The sequence below is a fragment of the Coregonus lavaretus genome, assembly GCF_964263955.1.
Source record: "Coregonus lavaretus genome assembly, chromosome: 14".
In the NCBI taxonomy this organism is placed as follows: Eukaryota; Metazoa; Chordata; class Actinopteri; order Salmoniformes; family Salmonidae; genus Coregonus; species Coregonus lavaretus.
Window position 1 is genome coordinate 31,340,000 of NC_140001.1, and position 21,091 is coordinate 31,361,090.

The 21,091-nt window shown below is 43.8% G+C and overlaps 1 pseudogene across 1 annotated transcript; it reads right to left on the minus strand.

The window, feature by feature from the left end:
* Nucleotides 1–1,392: 1,392 nt before the first annotated feature.
* LOC311141116 (cell division control protein 45 homolog) lies at nucleotides 1,393–20,535 on the minus strand (annotated as a pseudogene). Its single transcript has 9 exons — nucleotides 20,494–20,535; nucleotides 5,917–6,056; nucleotides 5,567–5,666; nucleotides 4,721–4,882; nucleotides 2,651–2,789; nucleotides 2,516–2,599; nucleotides 2,237–2,355; nucleotides 2,039–2,115; nucleotides 1,393–1,457 (listed from the first exon to the last, which is right to left on the minus strand). The product of its transcript is annotated as a cell division control protein 45 homolog (transcript).
* Nucleotides 20,536–21,091: the final 556 nt, after the last annotated feature.

A 21,091-nucleotide genomic window follows, 5' to 3' on the forward strand; every position in this document is an offset into this window, starting at 1 on the left:
GCAGGTCATTCACTAGGTCCCCCCATGTGGTTCTGGGATTTGTGCTCACCGTTCTTGTGATCATTTTGACCCCACGGGGTGAGATCTTGCGTGGAGCCCCAGATCGAGGGAGATTATCAGTGGTCTTGTATGTCTTCCATTTCCTAATAATTGCTCCCACAGTTGATTTCTTCAAACCAAGCTGCTTACCTATTGCAGATTCAGTCTTCCCAGCCTGGTGCAGGTCTACAATTTTGTTTCTGGTGTCCTTTGACAGCTCTTTGGTCTTGGCCATAGTGGAGTTTGGAGTGTGACTGTTTGAGGTTGTGGACAGGTGTCTTTTATACTGATAACAAGTTCAAACAGGTGCCATTAATACAGGTAACGAGTGGAGGACAGAGGAGCCTCTTAAAGAAGAAGTTACAGGTCTGTGAGAGCCAGAAATCTTGCTTGTTTGTAGGTGACCAAATACTTATTTTCCACCATAATTTGCAAATAAATTCAATAAAAATCCTACAATGTGATTTTCTGGAAAATTTTTTCTCAATTTGTCTGTCATAGTTGACGTGTACCTATGATGAAAATTACAGGCCTCTCTCATCTTTTTAAGTGGGAGAACTTGCACAATTGGTGGCTGACTAAATACTTTTTTCCCCCACTGTATGCTATGATGCAGATCCCAACCCCGAGCTCAGTAGGCGAGATGCTCCTTCTGGCACGTTTCACTCACTGTGGAGAGCAGATCAGCCTTTCCTGTGAAACCTCCAGCACCCTCTGCTCTGCGGGTCGTGACTTCAGATTGATCCGAGAGAGATAAGGGGCTCATAGAGCGGGGCTTGGAGCACACCCATGCATCCAGCAGAGTAATGAACAAAGCCCAAACTAAAACCAGGAAACTGGGGTTATATTCTGCGATGTGGGCCAAAGTCTATTAACCTATGCTCCAGATCAGTAGACTGAGGGAGATGGTTAAGCCATCACAGTTTCTATGGTCCATATCATATTCTGAGCAATGTTATTACACACCCTATTACAATGTTTGAAATGTATCCTTCCTTCTCTTAGTAGATGGTAGCTTCAACAATTATATGTTGATAAAATATAATTTATTAAGTGTTACATAAAACATTTTTAAAAAATAAAGACAACAGAAAAAAACTATTTACATGAGATTAAAAACATGCACACACTACATTTACGAAAAAACTGTACAATATACACATGGAATTGGCATCAAAGTGTCCTGAGCTGAAAATACAAAACATTGGGAATACTGTTCACTGACTAAAAGAGGTGAAGCACACAATAGAGATTTTCCATCACATTGGGCATTAACCTAATTGTAATGTCATAGTCTCTTCCGGCATCGACAGCTTTCACATTTCAGGAACTTTACCCAAACATCAGTGTGCCTTAGGACAGCAGGGTGATGAGGGCATCCAGAAACTTAGTCCTGTCCTCCATCTTTAGCTCAATGACTGCAAAGGGAAAACACAGGTTAGGATGAATGTGTGTGTGTCTGTTTACATTTACATTTACATTTTAGTCATTTAGCAGACGCTCTTATCCAGAGCGACTTACAGGAGCAATTAGGGTTAAGTGCCTTGCTCAAGGGCACATTTACGTCATTTAGCAGACGCTCTTGTCCAGAGCGACTCACAAATTGATGCATTCACCCTATAGCCAGTGGGATAACCACTTTACAATTTTGGGGGGGGGGGGGGGTAGAAGGATTACTTTATCCTATCCCAGGTATTCCTTAAAGAGGTGGGGTTTCAAATGTCTCCGGAAGGTGGTGAGCGACTCCACTGTGGGGGGGGGGGGGGGGGGATTATCATCTTTGCGATTACAGCTAGCAGATGCAAGGGGAAATGTTTTTTGAACACCTGATGATATAATGATTAAACCTGTAAGAATGACTTGAGGCATCTGATGAGATCCAAATAAAGTATTGAACTGTGTGTAAGAAACAAGTGTACAGCTAACAGGTTCAACCTGTAATGTGTCGTGTCTGCTCTCTTGTGGCCAATATATACAATGACAAGAACATTTTACTTACTAGAGGTGTCGAAGTGGTCGTGGAAAGTTCTGGAGCTGGTGCTCTCTGCTGCCTTCTCAAACGCACGGCCAAATAAACTATTGGAGGGGGAGAGGGTGAGAGAAATAAGAGGCAGAGCAAATGAAAGGAAACAAAACACAATAAAGAACATTCAAGTGCTGTAATCTTGCACACGACCGACACACGTTATGGACTCACTTCTTCTTGTCGGATGTCTCAGACTCAGGTGGGATGCCCATAACGATAACAGTTCCCTTCTCCACATCCATGGGAGCAGCTATGATCAAGGGCAGCAGCTTACATCGCTTATTCCTTGTCTTTGAACAGACATAGGCAGACATAAGCAAGAGCAATGCAAAGGACCCCAAGTGAACATCTAAACACAACATTTTCTTTTGAAACTAATTGAAGACAAGGGGCAATAGAGCTAGACGGGGCCTTGGACAATGGGTAAGTGAAACACAGCGAGGTACTCACAGAGCGTACAAAGGCTTTGAGCAGGTACTTGCAGAGCAGAGTCAAAGCCATAGGCTTGGAGAACAGCTTCACATCAGGAGTGCCCTGCACAGAGATGGAGAGGAGTGTTAAAGGGGGGGCATCTCACTCACACACCTCCAAGAGGTAGCAGTAGAGAAAGGGTCCCTGTGACAGTATGAGGTTGGTGCAGATGCAGCTGGCTACAGTCTGTTGGATGGCCATCAGCTTCTTTTTAGCCAGGTCAATGCCACCATGGAGACACTCCAGGTTACTCCTACAGAGAGGAGAGATATCAGGATGGGATCATTCCAACACCTAGGGTGCATTCATTAGTGCACACCATAGCAAAACGTTTTGCAATGATAATTAGATTCTATTGGACAAATTCAGATAGGTCCCTCTCCCGTTCCATCCCGTTTGTATGGAGATATATTTATATCAAAATGTTTAATATATACGAGTAGGGAGTCACAAACAGAAGATGTGTTATGAAAATACAGAATGCAACATAAATAAAAATTGAAGTAAATATGCCCATTTAGTTTCACAAACATATGTCATGATCCAAAAGCAAATGAGTCCTCCTTAACAAAAACAAATGATTAGCAAATAAATGCAAGACAGTTCCCCCCCAGGATTAACACAGCATGTTTTTGTGAATGTGACATTTGTGATCCACATTTTACATATTTGTGACTTGCATTACATTTGTTGCCCCATATATTTGAGTGGCCTCACATATTTGTGAGTTGCGTTTTATGGATCAGTTTACATTTACATTTTAGTCATTTAGCAGACGCTCTTATTCAGAGCGACTTACAGTAAGTGAGTGCATACATTTTCATACTGGCCCCCCCGTTGGAATGGAACCCACAACCCTGGCGTTGCAAGTGCCATGCTCTACCAACTGAGCTACACGTTTGTGCAGATTTTTAAAAAAAAATGTTTTTACAGTGTTAAATAACACTAATATGTAAGAACAATATTTTGTGGAAATGTTGTGGAAATCTGTTGCAGCTCAAGTCGACTACAAAATCCACAATGCAATGCTCGATCTATGGGCTGGCTGCATGGCTGGCTGGCTAGCTAACAAACGTAGCTACACACAATAATACCAAAGACAATATCAGCATGTAACGTAGCTAGATAGCGCAGTTTGTTTAGATGATTTTACAGCTATCAAATTCGGAGTACAATCTCACCATGTTCAACCTGCAGATCCATGTGCCTCACAGAGTGGAGTCTAACATTCGCAACGGCAGATATACATTTGAGGAGATGGGAAATGTTGCCCATGCTACGTCAATGGGCTGCGCGGTGCATTCTGGGCTATTCTGGGACAAGGAATACTCTCCTTCAAGGAGTGAATGGGAGTCAATTGGGCGCTAGCTCAAAAACCCAACATTAGCACGAATTTCGTCAACAAGAAATAAAAAATTACAAATATTTTCCGAGATGTGAGATAATTAAACTTGCCATCTGTAGTATAGTATAGCTTTGGAATCGTGCCATTACGTACTTGAGGAAAATAGGCACGTTTCTCGACATATACACAGACTTTGAGAAGGGATTGCGTGACGATTAGTTTAGCAACCGCTTTACGTACATGACAACTTGAACGCGATTGGTCGACAGTCTGCTGGGTGGGGCGTTATATGTTCCTTCATTCATTGGATTCCTATCTCCTTTATATAATATCTCTGGCATCGGCACCATGCAATGCACCCTGGACTAAAGAGGCAGACAAATAGGGAAAATGTGCTAGACCCTACATTTAATTACACATTTCTCGAGGTTGGAATATCGCAAAAATATGATCAATGGCTCATTCGAGAGAAGACATCTTCCCGAGTTATGACATCGGCCATTATTGAAGTCTGACATGTATGAGACGTTTTTGCGATCTAAAAGTCGTATTCCTATTAACTTCCAGTGTAGTGAGAGTGACGTTATCACGGTTCTACATCATACCGGACGGATTTCTGCCCGGATTTCTGCCTATTGAATGCCAATAACTCAGATACACATGAACACATGAAATGACCCAGGGAATCGATAGAACATCACTCAGATATGCACAAAAACAATATAACATTCAAAATGGGTGAACCTTTCCTTTAATGATAGGGCATCCAGATTTATTTGTTTTATATTCGTGTGTGTGAGTGAGTGCATGTGCCTGGATGCACAATTATGTGTGTGTACCTGGAAAGGCAGTCAAGGGCCTTGATGAAATTGTCGCCAAGGCTCTCGTCCTTTTCAGTGTTCTCCAGCAAGGCGGCAGCCGCATGCACCACATCATTGGCCAGGAAACGGTTCTTGAAGCTAAAGTGAACGCCGAACGTCTGGATACGGATGTCCTTCATACTGAAGGAACAGTGATGAGAGCATTTAATGAGGGCTATTGGGTAAATTAAGAGAGGCGAATATTGTACTCATCATATACAGAGTCAGACGGAGGAACCCAGAGTCATTGATACTGGGGAATATTTACAGATACAGGTAACTTCCAAAATAAAGGTCTCACCAACATAAAGTGTCTTTAATAGGGCACTGCGCCACCACCAGCCAGAACAGCTTCAATGCACCTTGGCATAGATTCTACAAGTGTCTGGAACTCTATTGGAGAGATGCGACATCCTCCTTCCACAAGAAATTCCATCATTTGGTGTTTTGTTGATGGTGGTTGAAAATGCTGCCTCAGGCGCCGCTCCAGAATCTCCCATAAGCGTTCAATTGGGTTGAGATCCGGTGACGGCCATGGCATACATCATTTTCATGCTCATCAAACCAATCAGTGACCACTCATGTACTGTGGATGGAGGCATTGTCATCCATCCACAGGCTATGGTAGCCCAAATAATGGCCTGCACAGGATTTTTATACATGACCCTAAGCACGGGATGTTAACTGCTTAATTAACTCAGGAACCACACCTGTGTGGAAGCGCCTGCTTTTAATTCACTTTATATCCCTCATTTACTCAAGCGTTTCCATTATTTTGTCAGTTACCATATATTGATGCACTAGAACAGACACACACACTCTTACCCATATTTGTTGGACGATTCTTCTATGACTTCTCGCAGATTCTCTTTGATTGACATGTCCATGGAGTTGGAACTTCTGCTTCACCTGCTTCAGGGGCAGGCTGGACAACAAACAGAAAAAATCTTTGATAATCCTTCAAACAATCCATTATCATCAATAAATCAAATGACAAACTGCTGCTCATCACCTCTTGATGAAGTGGCATTTGTCCTTCAGAGGCCACTGACTAATTGGCGGTAATTGATTCGTAAATTATACACAATAATGAGTCCTGCATGTCCCTAGAGTGATCATTTGCATATTTGACAGAGATTATTCTAGTTGACAGTCATAACTTGGGGATAGCATACCCCATGTCAGCAAGGAACTCTTGGAGTTTCTTCTGGCCGTGCATGGACCAGAGCTTGAAGTTGCAGGAGGTGTAAGAGGAGTTACATATACTCTCATACAGAGACCAGTGTTGGTACAGGGCCAGACGCAGACTGAGACACTGTGTCAAGGGGTTAAAACACAGAAAGAAGGCAGGACAGAGAGCAGAAGGTGACAGGCAGGACAGCATACACACAACCAGCCACAAAAATGTGGCAATGCTTAAGGTTTCTGCATACAGTGCATTTGGAAAGTATTCTCACCATTTCATCCTTTCCACATTGTTACATTACAGCCTTATTCTAAAATGGATTAAATTAATTTTCTTCCTCAATCTACACACAATACCCCAAAATAACAAAGCGATCAGGTTTTTTAAAGAAATTTTAGCTAATTTATTCCAAATTAAAAACAGAAATACCTTATTTAAATAAGTATTCAGACCCTTTGCTATGAGACTCTAAATTTAGCTCAGGTGCATCCTATTTCCATTGATCATCCTTGAGATGTTTCTACAACTTGATTGGAGTCCACCTGTGGTAAATTCAATTGATTGGACATGATTTGGAAAGACACACACCTGTCTATATTAGGTCCCACAGTTGACAGTGCATGTCAGAGCAAAAACCAAGCCATGAGGTCAAAGGAATTGTCCGTAGAGCTCCGAGACAGGATTGCGTCGAGGCACAGATCTGGGGAAGGGTACCAAAACATTTCTGCAGCATTGAAGGTCCCCAAGAACACAGTGGCCTTAATCATTCTTAAATGGAAGAAGATTGGAACCCCCAAGACTCTTCCTAGAGCTGGCTGCCCGGCCAAAATGAGCAATCGGGGGAGAAGGGCCTTGGTCAGGGAGGTGACCAAGAATCCGATGGTCACTCTGACAGAGCTCCAGAGTTCCTCTGTGGAGATGGGAGAAGGACAGCCATCTCTGCAGCACTCCACCAATCAGGCCTTTATGGTAGAGTTGCCAGACGGAAGCCACTCCTCTGTAAAAGGCACATGACAGCCCACTTGTAGTTTGCCAAAAGGCACCTAAAGGACTCTCAGACCATGAGAAACAAGATTCTCTGGTCTGATGAAACCAAGATTGAAGTCTTTGGCCTGAATGCCAAGCGTCACTTCAGGAGGAAACCAGGCACTGCTCATCACCTGGCCAATACCATCCCTACCGTGACGCATGGTGGTGGCAGCATCATGCAGTGGGAATGTTTTTCAGTGGCAGGGACTGGGAGACTAGTCAGGATCGACGGAAAGATGAACGGAGCAAAGTACAGAGAGATCCTTAATGAAAACCTGCTCCAGATCGCTCAGGACCTCAGACTGGGGCGAATGTTATAGATGATTTTCAAGTACATATGTTGTAGAATTAAACACCTATATGCCTTAAAATGTTTATGGATTGAGAACCAGTTGAAGGGTTAATACAGAGCAGAGACATTTATGTGTTTTTCATAACTCCCTGCAGCTGGTCTGGGTATGTCAATGACATGTGATGGAGATACAACTCCTCGTGGTGGCTGTGTGGAGATTGGAGTAACAATGGAACTAGTGTTATCATTTGTTTGTGCTTATGACCTGACACATAGCCACATGCACATAACCTCAAGGGCCAGGGAGGATGGTAAATGATAAATGCTTAAATGTATGTGGTTGAGAATGGGTTATGGATGACATGTTTAAACCATGTTTAAGTATTAATTGATATGTTTTATAATGTGTTATGAAATGATAAAGGTAAAACAGAATGAACATGATTGATACTTTGTACTTCAGATATATGTCTGGATAGTGAATATAGTCAATACAGAGTGTGATTGTTCTTTAATGTACGTATGTACATACTTTTTTGAGTCACGCCACTAATAAGATACAGAGGCCCCATTTAGAGAAGCGCAAGTAGCCCCTGTGAGTAGCCAACATGTGATAATGAAAATATGTTATTCATTCACATAGAGAGGAATAACTATGTATGTTGACTATGCATTTGTGTCTGTATAAAAAGACAGCTCCGGTTCAGGGCAAGCAGTTGTTCCATGGAGCAAGCTCGGCTTTGTTATGCAAATTAATAAAGTCTCATTTTTGAATTCACAAGTTCCAGTCTCTTGAGAGATATTTTGTGTTGACTACTTTTGAGTCAAATATTTATACAATTTAAAATATTTGAATGAGTTACAGTTCATATAAGGAAATCAGTCAATTGCAATAAATTAATTAGGCCCTAATCTATGGAGTTCACATGACTGGACAAAGGTGCAGCCATGGGTGGGCATAGGACTACCCACTGGGGAGCCAGGCCCAGCCAATCAGAATGAGTTTTTCCCCACAAAAGGGCTTTATTAAAGACAGAAATACTCCTCAGCACCCCCTTCCCGCAGGTGAAGAAGCTGGATGTGGAGGTCCTGGGCTGGCGTGGATACACGTGGTCTGCGGTTGTGAGGCCGGTTGGATTTACTGCCAAATTCTCTAAAATGACGTTGGAGGCAGCTTATGGTAGAGAAATGAACATTCATTTCTCTGGCAACAGCTCTGCTGGACATTCCTGCAGTCAGCATGCCAATGGCACCGTCCCTCAAAACTTGAGAACTTGAGATATCTGTGACATTGTGTGACAAAACTGCAAATTTTAAAACGTGTCCTTTTATTGTACCCAGCACAAGGTGCACCTGTGTAATGATCATGCTGTTTAATCAGCTTCTTGATATGCTACACCTGTCAGGTGGATGGATTATCTTGGCAAAGGATAAATGCTCAATAGGGATGTAAACACATTTGTGCACGTATGGAACATTTCAGGGATATTTTTTTTCAGCTCATGAAACCACCACTTCAGATGTTGCGTTTATATTTGTGCTCAAAAAAATAAAGGGAACACTAAAATAACACAGCCTAGATCTGAATGAATGAAATAATCTTATTAAATACTTTTTTCTTTACATAGTTGAATGTGCTGACAACAAAATCACACAAAAATGATCAATGGAAATCAAATTGATCAACCCATGGAGGTCTGGATTTGGAGTCACCCTCAAAATTAAAGTGGAAAACCACACTAAAGGCTGATCCAACTTTGATGTAATGTCCTTAAAACAAGTCAAAATGAGGCTCAGTAGTGTGTGTGGCCTCCACGTGCCTGTATGACCTCCCTACAACGCCTGGGCATGCTCCTGATGAGGTGGCGGATAGTCTCCTGAGGGATCTCCTCCCAGACCTGGACTAAAGCATCCGCCAACTCCTGGACAGTCTGTGGTGCAACGTGGCGTTGGTGGATGGAGCGAGACATGATGTCCCAGATGTGCTCAATTGGATTCAGGTCTGGGGAACTGGCGGGCCAGTCCATAGCATCAATGCCTTCCTCTTGCAGGAACTGCTGACACACTCCAGCCACATGAGGTCTAGCATTGTCTTGCATTAGGAGGAACCCAGGGCCAACCGCACCAGCATATGGTCTCACAAGGGGTCTGAGGATCTCATCTCGGTACCTAATGGCAGTCAGGATGGAGGGCTGTGCGGCCCCCCAAAGAAATGCCACCCCACACCATGACTGACCCACCGCCAAACCGGTCATGGTGGAGGATGTTGCAGGCAGCAGAACGTTCTCCACGGCGTCTCCAGACTCTGTCACGTCTGTCACATGTGCTCAGTGTGAACCTGCTTTCATCTGTGAAGAGCACATGGCGCCAGTGGCGAATTTGCCAATCTTGGTGTTCTCTGGCAAATGCCAAACGTCCTGCACGGTGTTGGGCTGTAAGCACAACCCCCACCTGTGGACGTCGGGCCCTCATACCACCCTCATGGAGTCTGTTTCTGACCGTTTGAGCAGACATGCACATTTGTGGCCTGCTGGAGGTCATTTTGCAGGGCTCTGGCAGTGCTCCTCCTGCTCCTCCTTGCACAAAGGCGGAGGTAGCAGTCCTGCTGCTGGGTTGTTGCCCTCCTACGGCCTCCTCCACGTCTCCTGATGTACTGGCCTGTCTCCTGGTAGCGCCTCTATGCTCTGGACACTACGCTGACAGACACAGCAAACCTTCTTGCCACAGCTCGCATTGATGTGCCATCCTGGATGAGCTGCACTACCTGAGCCACTTGTGTGGGTTGTAGACCCCGTCTCATGCTACCACTAGAGTGAAAGCACCGCCAGCATTCAAAAGTGACCAAAACATCAGCCAGGAAGCATAGGAACTGAGAAGTGGTCTGTGGTCACCACCTGCAAAACCAGTCCTTTGTTGGGGGTGTCTTGCTAATTGCCTATAATTTCCACCTGTTGTCTATTCCATTTGCACAACAGCATGTGAAATGTATTGTCAATCAGTGTTGCTTCCTAAGTGGACAGTTTGATTTCACAGAAGTGTGATTGACTTGGAGTTACATTGTGTTGTTTAAGTGTTCCCTTTATTTTTTTGAGCAGTGTATATATATATATATATATACATACATACACAGACCGTTCAAAAGTTTGGGGTCACTTAGACATGTCCTTGTTTTCCATGAAAACATACATGAAATGAGTTTGAATAGGAAATATAGCAAAACGCATAGGAAATGTAGTCATTGACAAGGTTAGAAATAATGATTTTTAATAGAAATAATAATTGTGTCCTTCAGACTTTGCTTTCGTCAAAGAATCCTCCATTTGCAGCAATTACAGCCTTGCAGACCTTTGGCATTCTAGTTGTCAATTTGAGGTAATCTGAAGAGATTTCACCCCATGCTTCCTGAAGCACCTCCCACAAATTGGATTGGCTTGATGGGCACTTCTTACGTACCATACGGTCAAGCTGCTCCCACAACAGCTCAATAGGGTTGAGATCCAGTGACTGTGCTGGCCACTACCAGCTGACTGCTTCTTCCCTAAATAGTTATTGCATAGTTTGGAGTTGTGCTTTGGGTCATTGTCCTGTTGTAGGAGGAAATTGGCTCCAATCAAGCGCCGTCCACAGGGTATGGCATGGCGTTGCAAAATGGAGCGATAGCCTTCCTTCTTCAAGATCCCTTTTACCCTGTACAAATCTCCCACTTTACCACCACCAAAGCACCCCCAGACCATCACATTGCCTCCACCATGCTTGACAGATGGCATCAAACACTCCTCCAGCATCTTTTCATTTGGTCTGCGTCTCACAAATGTTCTTCTTTGTAATCCGAACACCTCAAACTTCGATTTGTCTGTCCATAACACTTTTTTCCAATCTTCCTCTGTCTAGTGTCTGTGTTCTTTTGCCCATCTTAATCTTTTCTTTTTATTGGCCAGTCTGAGATATGGCTTTTTCTTTGCAACTCTGCCTAGAAGGTCAGCATCCCGGAGTCGCCTTTTCACTGTTGACATTGAGACTGGTGTTTTGCGGGTACTATTTAATGAAGCTGCCAGTTGAGGACCTGTGAGGCACCTGTTTCTCAAACTACACACTAATGTATTTGTCCTCTTGCTCAGTTGTGCACCGGGGCCTCCCACTCCTCTTTCTATTCTGGTTAGAGCCAGTTTGCGCTGTTCTATGAAGGGAGTGGTACACAGCGTTGTACGAGATCTTCAGTTTCTTGGCAATTTCTCGCATGGAATAGCCTTTATTTCTCAGAACAAGAATAGACTGACGAGTTTCAGAAGAAAGTTCTTTGTTTCTGGCCATTTTGAGCCTGTAATCGAACCCACAATTGCTGATGCTCCAGATATCCAACTAGTCTCAAGAAGGCCAATTGTATTGCTTCTTTAATCAGCACAACAGTTTTCAGCTGTGCTAACATAATTGCAAAATGGTTTTATAATGATCAATTAGGCTTTTAAAATGATAAACTTGGATTGATGGTTGCTGATAACGGGCCTCTGTACGCCTATGTAGATATTCCATTAAAAATCAGCAGTTTCCAGCTCCAATAGCCATTTACAACATTAACAATGTCTACACTGTATTTCTGATCAATTTGATGTTATTTTATTGGATAAAAAATTGCTTTTCTTTCGAAAACAATAACATTTCTAAGTGGCCCCAAACTTTTGAACGCATATATATATATATATATACATACACATACATACACACACACACACACACACACACACACACATACATACATACATACATACAGTGGGGGAAAAAAGTATTTAGTCAGCCACCAATTGTGCAAGTTCTCCCACTTAAAAAGATGAGAGAGGCCTGTAATTTTCATCATAGGTACACGTCAACTATGACAGACAAAATGAGAAAAAAATCCAGAAAATCACATTGTAGGATTTTTTATGAATTTATTTGCAAATTATGGTGGAAAATAAGTATTTGGTCAATAACAAAAGTTTCTCAATACTTTGTCACAGGTCAAACGTTTTCTGTAAGTCTTCACAAGGTTTTCACACACTGTTGCTGGTATTTTGGCCCATTCCTCCATGCAGATCTCCTCTAGAGCAGTGATGTTTTGGGGCTGTCGCTGGGCAACACAGACTTTCAACTCCCTCCAAAGATTTTCTATGGGGTTGAGATCTGGAGACTGGCTAGGCCACTCCAGGACCTTGAAATGCTTCTTACGAACCCACTCCTTCGTTGCCCGGGCGGTGTGTTTGGGATCATTGTCATGCTGAAAGACCCAGCCACGTTTCATCTTCAATGCCCTTGCTGATGGAAGGAGGTTTTCACTCAAAATCTCACGATACATGGCCCCATTCATTCTTTCCTTTACACGGATCAGTCGTCCTGGTCCCTTTGCAGAAAAACAGCCCCAAAGCATGATGTTTCCACCCCCATGCTTCACAGTAGGTATGGTGTTCTTTGGATGCAACTCAGCATTCTTTGTCCTCCAAACACGACGAGTTGAGTTTTTACCAAAAAGTTCTATTTTGGTTTCATCTGACCATATGACATTCTCCCAATCCTCTTCTGGATCATCCAAATGCACTCTAGCAAACTTCAGACGGGCCTGGACATGTACTGGCTTAAGCAGGGGGACACGTCTGGCACTGCAGGATTTGAGTCCCTGGCGGCGTAGTGTGTTACTGATGGTAGGCTTTGTTACTTTGGTCCCAGCGCTTTGCAGGTCATTCACTAGGTCCCCCCGTGTGGTTCTGGGATTTTTGCTCACCGTTCTTGTGATCATTTTGACCCAACGGGTTGAGATCTTGCGTGGAGCCCCAGATCGAGGGAGATTATCAGTGGTCTTGTATGTCTTCCATTTCCTAATAATTGCTCCCACAGTTGATTTCTTCAAACCAAGCTGCTTACCTATTGCAGATTCAGTCTTCCCAGCCTGGTGCAAGTCTACAATTTTGTTTCTGGTGTCCTTTGACAGCTCTTTGGTCTTAGCCATAGTGGAGTTTGGAGTGTGACTGTTTGAGGTTGTGGACAGGTGTCTTTTATACTGATAACAAGTTCAAACAGGTGCCATTAATACAGGTAACGAGTGGAGGACAGAGGAGCCTCTTAAAGAAGAAGTTACAGGTCTGTGAGAGCCAGAAATCTTGCTTGTTTGTTGGTGACCAAATACTTATTTTCCACCATAATTAGCAAATAAATTCATAAAAAATCCTACAATGTGATTTTCTGGATTCTTTCTCAATTTGTCTGTCATAGTTGACGTGTACCTATGATGAAAATTACAGGCCTCTCTCATCTTTTTAAGTGGGAGAACTTGCACAATTGGTGGCTGACTAAATACTTATTTTCCCCACTGTATATACACACATACACAGTTGCAGTTGGAAGTTTACATACACCTTAGCCAAATTTAAACTCAGTTTTTCACAATTCCCGACATTTAATCCAAGTAAAAACTCCCTGTCTTAGGTCAGTTAGGATCACCACTTTATTTTAAGAATGTGAAATGTCAGAATAATAGTAGAGAGAATGATTTATTTCAGCTTTTATTTCTTTCATCACATTCCCAATGGGTCAGAAGTTTACATACACTCAATTAGTATTTGGTAGCACTGCCTTTAAATTGTTTAACTTGGTTCAAACGTTTCGGGTAGCCTTCCACAAGCTTCCCACAATAAGTTGGGTGAATTTTGGCCCATTCCTCCTGACAGAGCTGGTGTAACTGAGTCAGGTTTGTAGGCCTCCTTGCTCGCACATGCTTATTCAGTTCTGCCCACACATTTTCTGTAGAATTGAGGTCAGGGCTTTGTGATGGCCACTCCAATACCTTGACTTTGTTGTCCTTAAGCCATTTTGCCACAACTTTGGAAGTATGCTTGGGGTCATTGTCCATTTGGAAGACCCATTTGCGACCAAGCTTTAACTTCCTGACTGATGTCTTGAGATGTTGCATCAATATATCCACATCACTTTCCTTCCTCATGATGCAATCTATTTTGTGAAATGCACCAGTCCCTCCTGCAGCAAAGCACCTCCACAGCATGATGCTGCCACCCCCGTGCTTCACGGTTGGGATGGTGTTCTTCGGCTTGCAAGCCTACCCCTCTTTCCTCCAAACATAACAATGGTCATTATGGCCATACAGTTATATTTTTGTTTCATCAGACCAGAGGACATTTCTCCAAAAAGTACGATCTTTATCCCCATGGTGGTTTTGGAGCAGTGGCTTCTTCCTTGCTGAGAGGCCTTTCAGGTTATGTCGATTTAGGACTTGTTTTACTGTGGATATAGATACTTTTGTACCCGTTTCCTCCAGCATCTTCACAAGGTCCTTTGCTGTTGTTCTGAGATTGATTTACACTTTTCACCACGTTCATCTCTAGGAGACAGAACGCGTCTCCTTCCTGAGCGGTATGACGGCTGCATGGTCCCATGGTGTTTATACTTGCGTACTATGGTTTGTACAGATGAACATGGTACCTTCAGGTGTTTGGAAATTGCTCCCAAAGATGAACCAGACTTGTGGAGGTCTACCATTTTTTTCTGAGGTCTTGGCTGATTTGTTTTGATTTTCCCATGATGTCAAACAAAGAGGCACTGAGTTTGGAGGTAGGCCTTGAAATACATCCACAGGTACACCTCCAATTGACTCAAATTATGTCAATTAGCCTATCAGAAGCTTCTAAAGCCATGACATCATTTTCTGGAATTTTCCAAGCTGTTTAAAGGCACAGTCAACGTAAGTGTATGTAAACTTCCGACTTCAACTGTATATCAGTCTTTTTGCCTCTGCCTTGCTCATTGACACTTCAACATCAACATCCCCACTACTAAGTGCTTGTTTAGCCTATTAATCTACTGCCTCGTTCCCCTCCACCCCCACATGGGCTGGAACCCAAGTAAATCTTATCTGAATACCCATCTGTTTAATCCTGCCATGGGTTTGTAGCACCTCATAAAGCAGGTCTTGTCTGCTACATGAGCTAAAGGACTGGAGACTCATTAATACTGCACATGAGTCAGAGCAAATAACTACTCTGTCTGGCTTAACTTCCTCCACCCACTGCAAGGCCAACAGTATGGCCATCAGCTCCGCCGTATACAGTCGTGGTCAAAAGTTTTGGGAATGACACAAGTATTGGTCTTCACAAAGTTCGCTGCTTCAGTGTTATGATATATTTTTGTCAGATGTTACTATGGTATACTGAAGTATAATTACAATCATTCCATAAGTGTCAAAGGCTTTTATTGACAATTACATTAAGTTTATGCAAATAGTCAATATTTGCAGTGTTGACCCTTCTTTTTCAAGACCTCTGCAATCCGCCCTGGCATGCTGTCAATTAACTTCTGGGCCACATCCTGACTGATGGCAGCCCATTCTTGCATAATCAATGCTTGGAGTTTGTGGGTTTTTGTTTGTCCACCCGCCTCTTGAGGATCGACCACAAGTTCTCAATGGGATTAAGGTCTGGGGAGTTTCCTGGCCATGGACCCAAAATGTAGATATTTTGTTCCCCGAGCCACTTAGTCATCACTTTTGCCTTATGGCAAGGTGCTCTATCATGCTGGAAAAGGCATTGGTCGTCACCAAACTGTTCTTGGATGGTTGGGAGAAGTTGCTCTCTGAGGATGTGTTGGTACCATTCTTTATTCATGGCTGTGTTCTTAGGCAAAATTGTGAGTGAGCCAACTCCCTTGGCTGAGAAGCAACCCCACACATGAATGGTCTCAGGATGCTTTACTGTTGGCATGACACAGGACTGATGGTAGCGCTCACCTTGTCTTGTGTTTTCCGGATGCCCCAAACAATCGGAAAGGGGATTCATCAGAGAAAATGACTTTACCCCAGTCCTCAGCAGTCCAATTCCTGTACCTTTTGCAGAATATCAGTCTATCCCTGATTATTTTCCTGGAGAGAAGTGGCTTCTTTGTTGCCCTTCTTGACACCAGGCCATCCTCCAAAAGTATTCGCCTCACTGTGCGTGCAGATGCACTCACACCTGCCTGCTGCCATTCCTGAGCAAGCTCTGCACTGGTGGTGCCCCGATCCCGCAGCTGAATCAACTTTAGGAGACGGTCCTGGCGCTTGCTGGACTTTCTTGGGCGCCCTGACGCCTTCTTCACAACAATTGAACCTCTCTCCTTGAAGTTCTTGATGATCCGATAAATGGTTGATTTAGGTGCAATCTTACTAGCAGCAATATCCTTGCCTGTAAAGCCCTTTTTGTGCAAAGCAATGATGACGGCACGTGTTTCTTTGCAAGTAACCATGGTTAACAGAGGAAGAACAATGATTTCAAGCACCACCCTCCTTTTAAAGCTTCCAGGCTGTTATTCTAACTCAATCAGCATGACAGAGTGATCTCCAGCCTTGTCCTCGTCAACACTCTCACCTGTGTTAACGAGAGAATCACTGACATGATGGCAGCTGGTCCTTTTGTGGCAGGGCTGAAATGCAGTGGAAATGTTTTTGGGGGATTAAGTTCATTTTCATGGCAAAGAGGGACTTTGCAATTAATTGCAATTCATCTGATCACTCATGACATTCTGGAGTATATGCAAATTGCCATCATCAAAACTGAGGCAGCAGACTTTGTGAAAATTAGTATTTGTGTCATTCTCAAAACTTTTGACCACGACTGTATACAGCCAGATGATCTGTAATACGTTTCCTGACTTCCACCCCACACTCCTGCACTACAAATGCTGACCCAGTACGTCCTGTCCTAGGATCTTTTGAACCATCTGTGTAAATGGCCACAAAATCCTGATACACAGTTTCCAGACGTCTCTTAAAGAAATCAGCTGGATCAACCCCCTCCCTATCTTTCTGTAGTCTCTCCAACACTTCTAGATCAACTACTGGAGGCGGGAGTAGCCATGGTGGCTTTACAGGAATAGCTACCGTTGGACTAAACTCCCTTCCATACAGTCCCATCTCCTTCGCCTGGGTATTACCCACCCACCCAAAGCTCGTGTTCGGTCTTCGCTCATGTTCCCAGCATGCCTGTAAAATCCCTTTCGCAGGATGAGACACCCCATGTCCTTGTAGGTTGACCCAATAATTAATTGCCAGCTGCTGTCTCTTAATCTGCAACGGCATATCCCCCATCTCCACCTGTAATGCAGCTACTGGGGACATCCGAAACGCCCCACTACATATTCTGAATCCTTGCCCCTGTATGACATCTAGCCTTTCCAGTGAGATCCGGGCTGCAGAACCATATGCTATACTTCCATAGTCTATTACAGATCGGATCAATGCAACATACATGGTCTTCAATGAGGAACGCCCAGCCCCCCACTCCTTCCCCGTCAGACAGTGCTTCACATTTAGCACCTTCTTACACTTTCCCACCACTCTCTCAATGTGTTCTGCCCAGGTCAGTCTAGTATCAAAGTATACGCCAAGGAACCTGAAGGCCCCCACCCTCTCCAGGTTTCTCCCATATAACCTCAAGCATACCTCATCTCCCACCTTCCTCCTGGTAAGGAACACTGAGTTTTCTCTACAGAGAACCTGAATCCCCACATTAATGCCCACTGATCTACCTCATCAATTGCTTCCTGTACCTTCCTGACTATGTATGGCACATTTCTTCTCCTCTTCCATAAGGCACCATCATCTGCAAATAACGACCTCCCTATAGTGAGGGAAAAAAAGTATTTGATCCCCTGCTGATTTTGTACGTTTGCCCACTGACAAAGAAAATATCAGTCTATAATTTGAATGGTAGGTTTATTTGAACAGTGAGAGACAGAATAACAACAACAAAATCCAGAAAAACGCAAGTCAAAAATTTTATAAATTGATTAGCATTTTAATGAAGGAAATAAGTATTTGACCCCCTCTCTATCAGAAAGATTTCTGGCTCCCAGGTGTCTTTTATACAGGTAACGAGCTGAGATTAGGAGCACACTCAAAGGGAGCGCTCCTAATCTCAGTTTGTTACCTGTATAAAAGACACCTGTCCACAGAAGCAATCAATTAATCAGATTCCAAACTCTCCACCATGGCCAAGACCAAAGAGCTCTCCAAGGATGTCAGGGACAAGATTGTAGACCTACACAAGGCTGGAATGGGCTACAAGACCATCGCCAAGCAGCTTGGTGAGAAGGTGACAACAGTTGGTGCGATTATTCGCAAATGGAAGAAACACAAAATAACTGTCAATCTCCCTCGGCCTGGGGCTCCATGCAAGATCTCACCTCGTAGAGTTGCAATGATCATGAGAACGGTGAGGAATCAGCCCAGATCTACACGGGAGGATCTTGTCAATGATCCCAAGGCAGCTGGGACCATAGTCATTAAAATGTAATTAAAATGCAAATAAATTTATAAAATTTTTGACATGCGTTTTTCTGGATTTTTTTTTTGTTATTCTGTCTCTCACTGTTCAAATAAACCTACCATTAAAATGATAGACTAATCATTTCTTTGTCAGAGGGCAAACATACAAAATCAGCAGGGGATCAAATACTTTTTCCCCTCACTGTATATCCGGGTGTACCTGAGCGTAAACATCATTGATCATGATTGAGAACAACAGAGGACTAATCACGCTCTCCTGCCTGATAAAGACTTACCCACCCTCACCTGGATAGACCTTCCAAACAGGAAGTCCTTTATCCAGTTGTACATTCTTCCTCCTACCCCCATAATATCAAGCTTGATTAACAACCCCTCCTTCCACATCATATCATACGCCTCCACATCAAAAAAGACAGCTACAACAGTCTCCTTGTTCACCTTAGCCTTCCTGACCTCTGCTTCTAAGCAGAGCACTGGATCCATAGTTCCCCTACCCTTCCTGAACCCACTCTGATATGGCGTTACTAGCCCTCTGCTCTCCAGGAAGTAAGTTAGCCTCTCCGTAATCATACGTTCCATAATCTTACATACATAGGATGTTAAAGCTATTGGCCGATGGCTTGTTGGCTTCGTTGGATCCTTCCCGGGCTTCCGGATTGGTACCACTACTGCCTCCTTCCAACTGCCTGGTAGTTTCCCCTCCTCCCACACTCTGTTGTACAACACCAATACCTTATCCAGTGCCTCATTACGAAGATGGGCCAACACAACATAGCACACCTCATCTTTCCCAGGTTACGTTAACCCACCCTTACCTATTGCTCTTTTCACCTCTTCCCTGGTAAATGGTGCACTCAACGCATCATTTACATCCTCCCTCCTTTCCAGCTTCCAGGATGCTCCTCTCTCGTGTTATCTCCCCCCCTCTGCCCCTCCTCTGACAGATTTACGTAGCTATGCACTTGGACAAATGCTTTGGCTATCATCTCTGCTTTCTCCTCATCTGTTACTGCCACATCCTCCGCACTCATCAACACTGGATAATCCCACTCATCCTCTTAATCATCCCCCACACTTCTCCCACAAGTGTCGCCCTTCCAATGGTGTCACAGAACCGATGCCAACATGACCTCTTTGCCTGACGGATAGTTCCCCTCACCATGGCCTGGGCCTGCTTATACTGAATCAGATGTTGGAAGTTATGCGTCCTTTTCAGTACTCTAAATGCCCTGTTCCTAATCCTCACCATTGCCTCACATTCCTCTGTCCACCATGGGACTGCTTTTCTCCTCCTCCTCCCTGAACTCTTAGGTATAGCCTCAGTAGCTGCCCCCACTAATGCTGTTCTCATCCAGTTATTCATACTATCTACATCCCCTCTCATATCCACCCGAGCCATCACCTGCTCACTCAGCTCCTGAAACTGATCCCACTTTGCCCTTCCAAACACCCACCTGCCTACTCATTTACATTTTAGTCATTTAGCAGACCTACTCCATCCACTAACAACTCCTCCTCCCTCCGGCCTACTCAAATCAAATCAAATGTTATTTGCCACATGCGCCGAATACAACAGGTGTAGACATTGCAGTGAAATGCTTACTTACAAGCCCTTAACCAACAATGCATTTTTAAAAGTTTTATTTTTTAGTGTTAAGTAAAAAAAAAAAAAAAGAATACTGTGCATACAATGGGGTAATGATCACTGCCTACTGTCGACTCCTCCCATACCTCCCACTCACATATTCCTGCCATCGCACTAGATACCAGAGTGAGGTCCAAGGCAGACTCTTTCCCTGTGGCTACATCAATCCTGGTCCCTCGGCCATCATTCAGGCACACCAGATCTTTATTTTCTATCAAATTTTCCATCACTTGGCCATTTCCATCCATCCGTTTCGCCCCCAAAGCGTGTTGTGGGCGTTAAAATCCCCACACCACATTACCTTACTACTTTCCTGGCCCTCCACCCTCTCCAGCACTTCCATTTCCAATATCTGACACGGATTATAGTAATTCACTACCACTAGCACCCCTCCTCTCAGCCACACCTCCACCACCACATACTCCTGCCTATCATCTTGTAGGGAATTCCTTGCTTTATGAAGGTGGCACATCCCCCCCCCCCCTCCCCCTATATCTCGGTCCCTACGAACCACTACATATCCCTGTATGATAAACTCCACATTCGGTTTGAGCCATGTTTCCTGCACACAAATCACATCAGGCTTAGCTATCATATCAACAATGAACTGCTTGAATTCCTGCCCATTAGCCAACAGGCTTCGAGCATTCCATTGTAGTACTACCCCCATTACTAAGATCCAGTAATACATGACTCCACCATCGGCTGATTGAGGTTATCTCGAACCTCTTCCCATGTCAACCCTGTCATACTCAAATGTCTCCCAGCAGCTTTCACTATTAGTTTTAGACTCTACTTTATCAGTGCTATTGATAGCTCCTGCTATGAACGTCAAAAGCTTTCTCTTTTCTATGTATACCATATCGCTGCCCACCTGCCCCGTGATCCCCGGTCTAGAT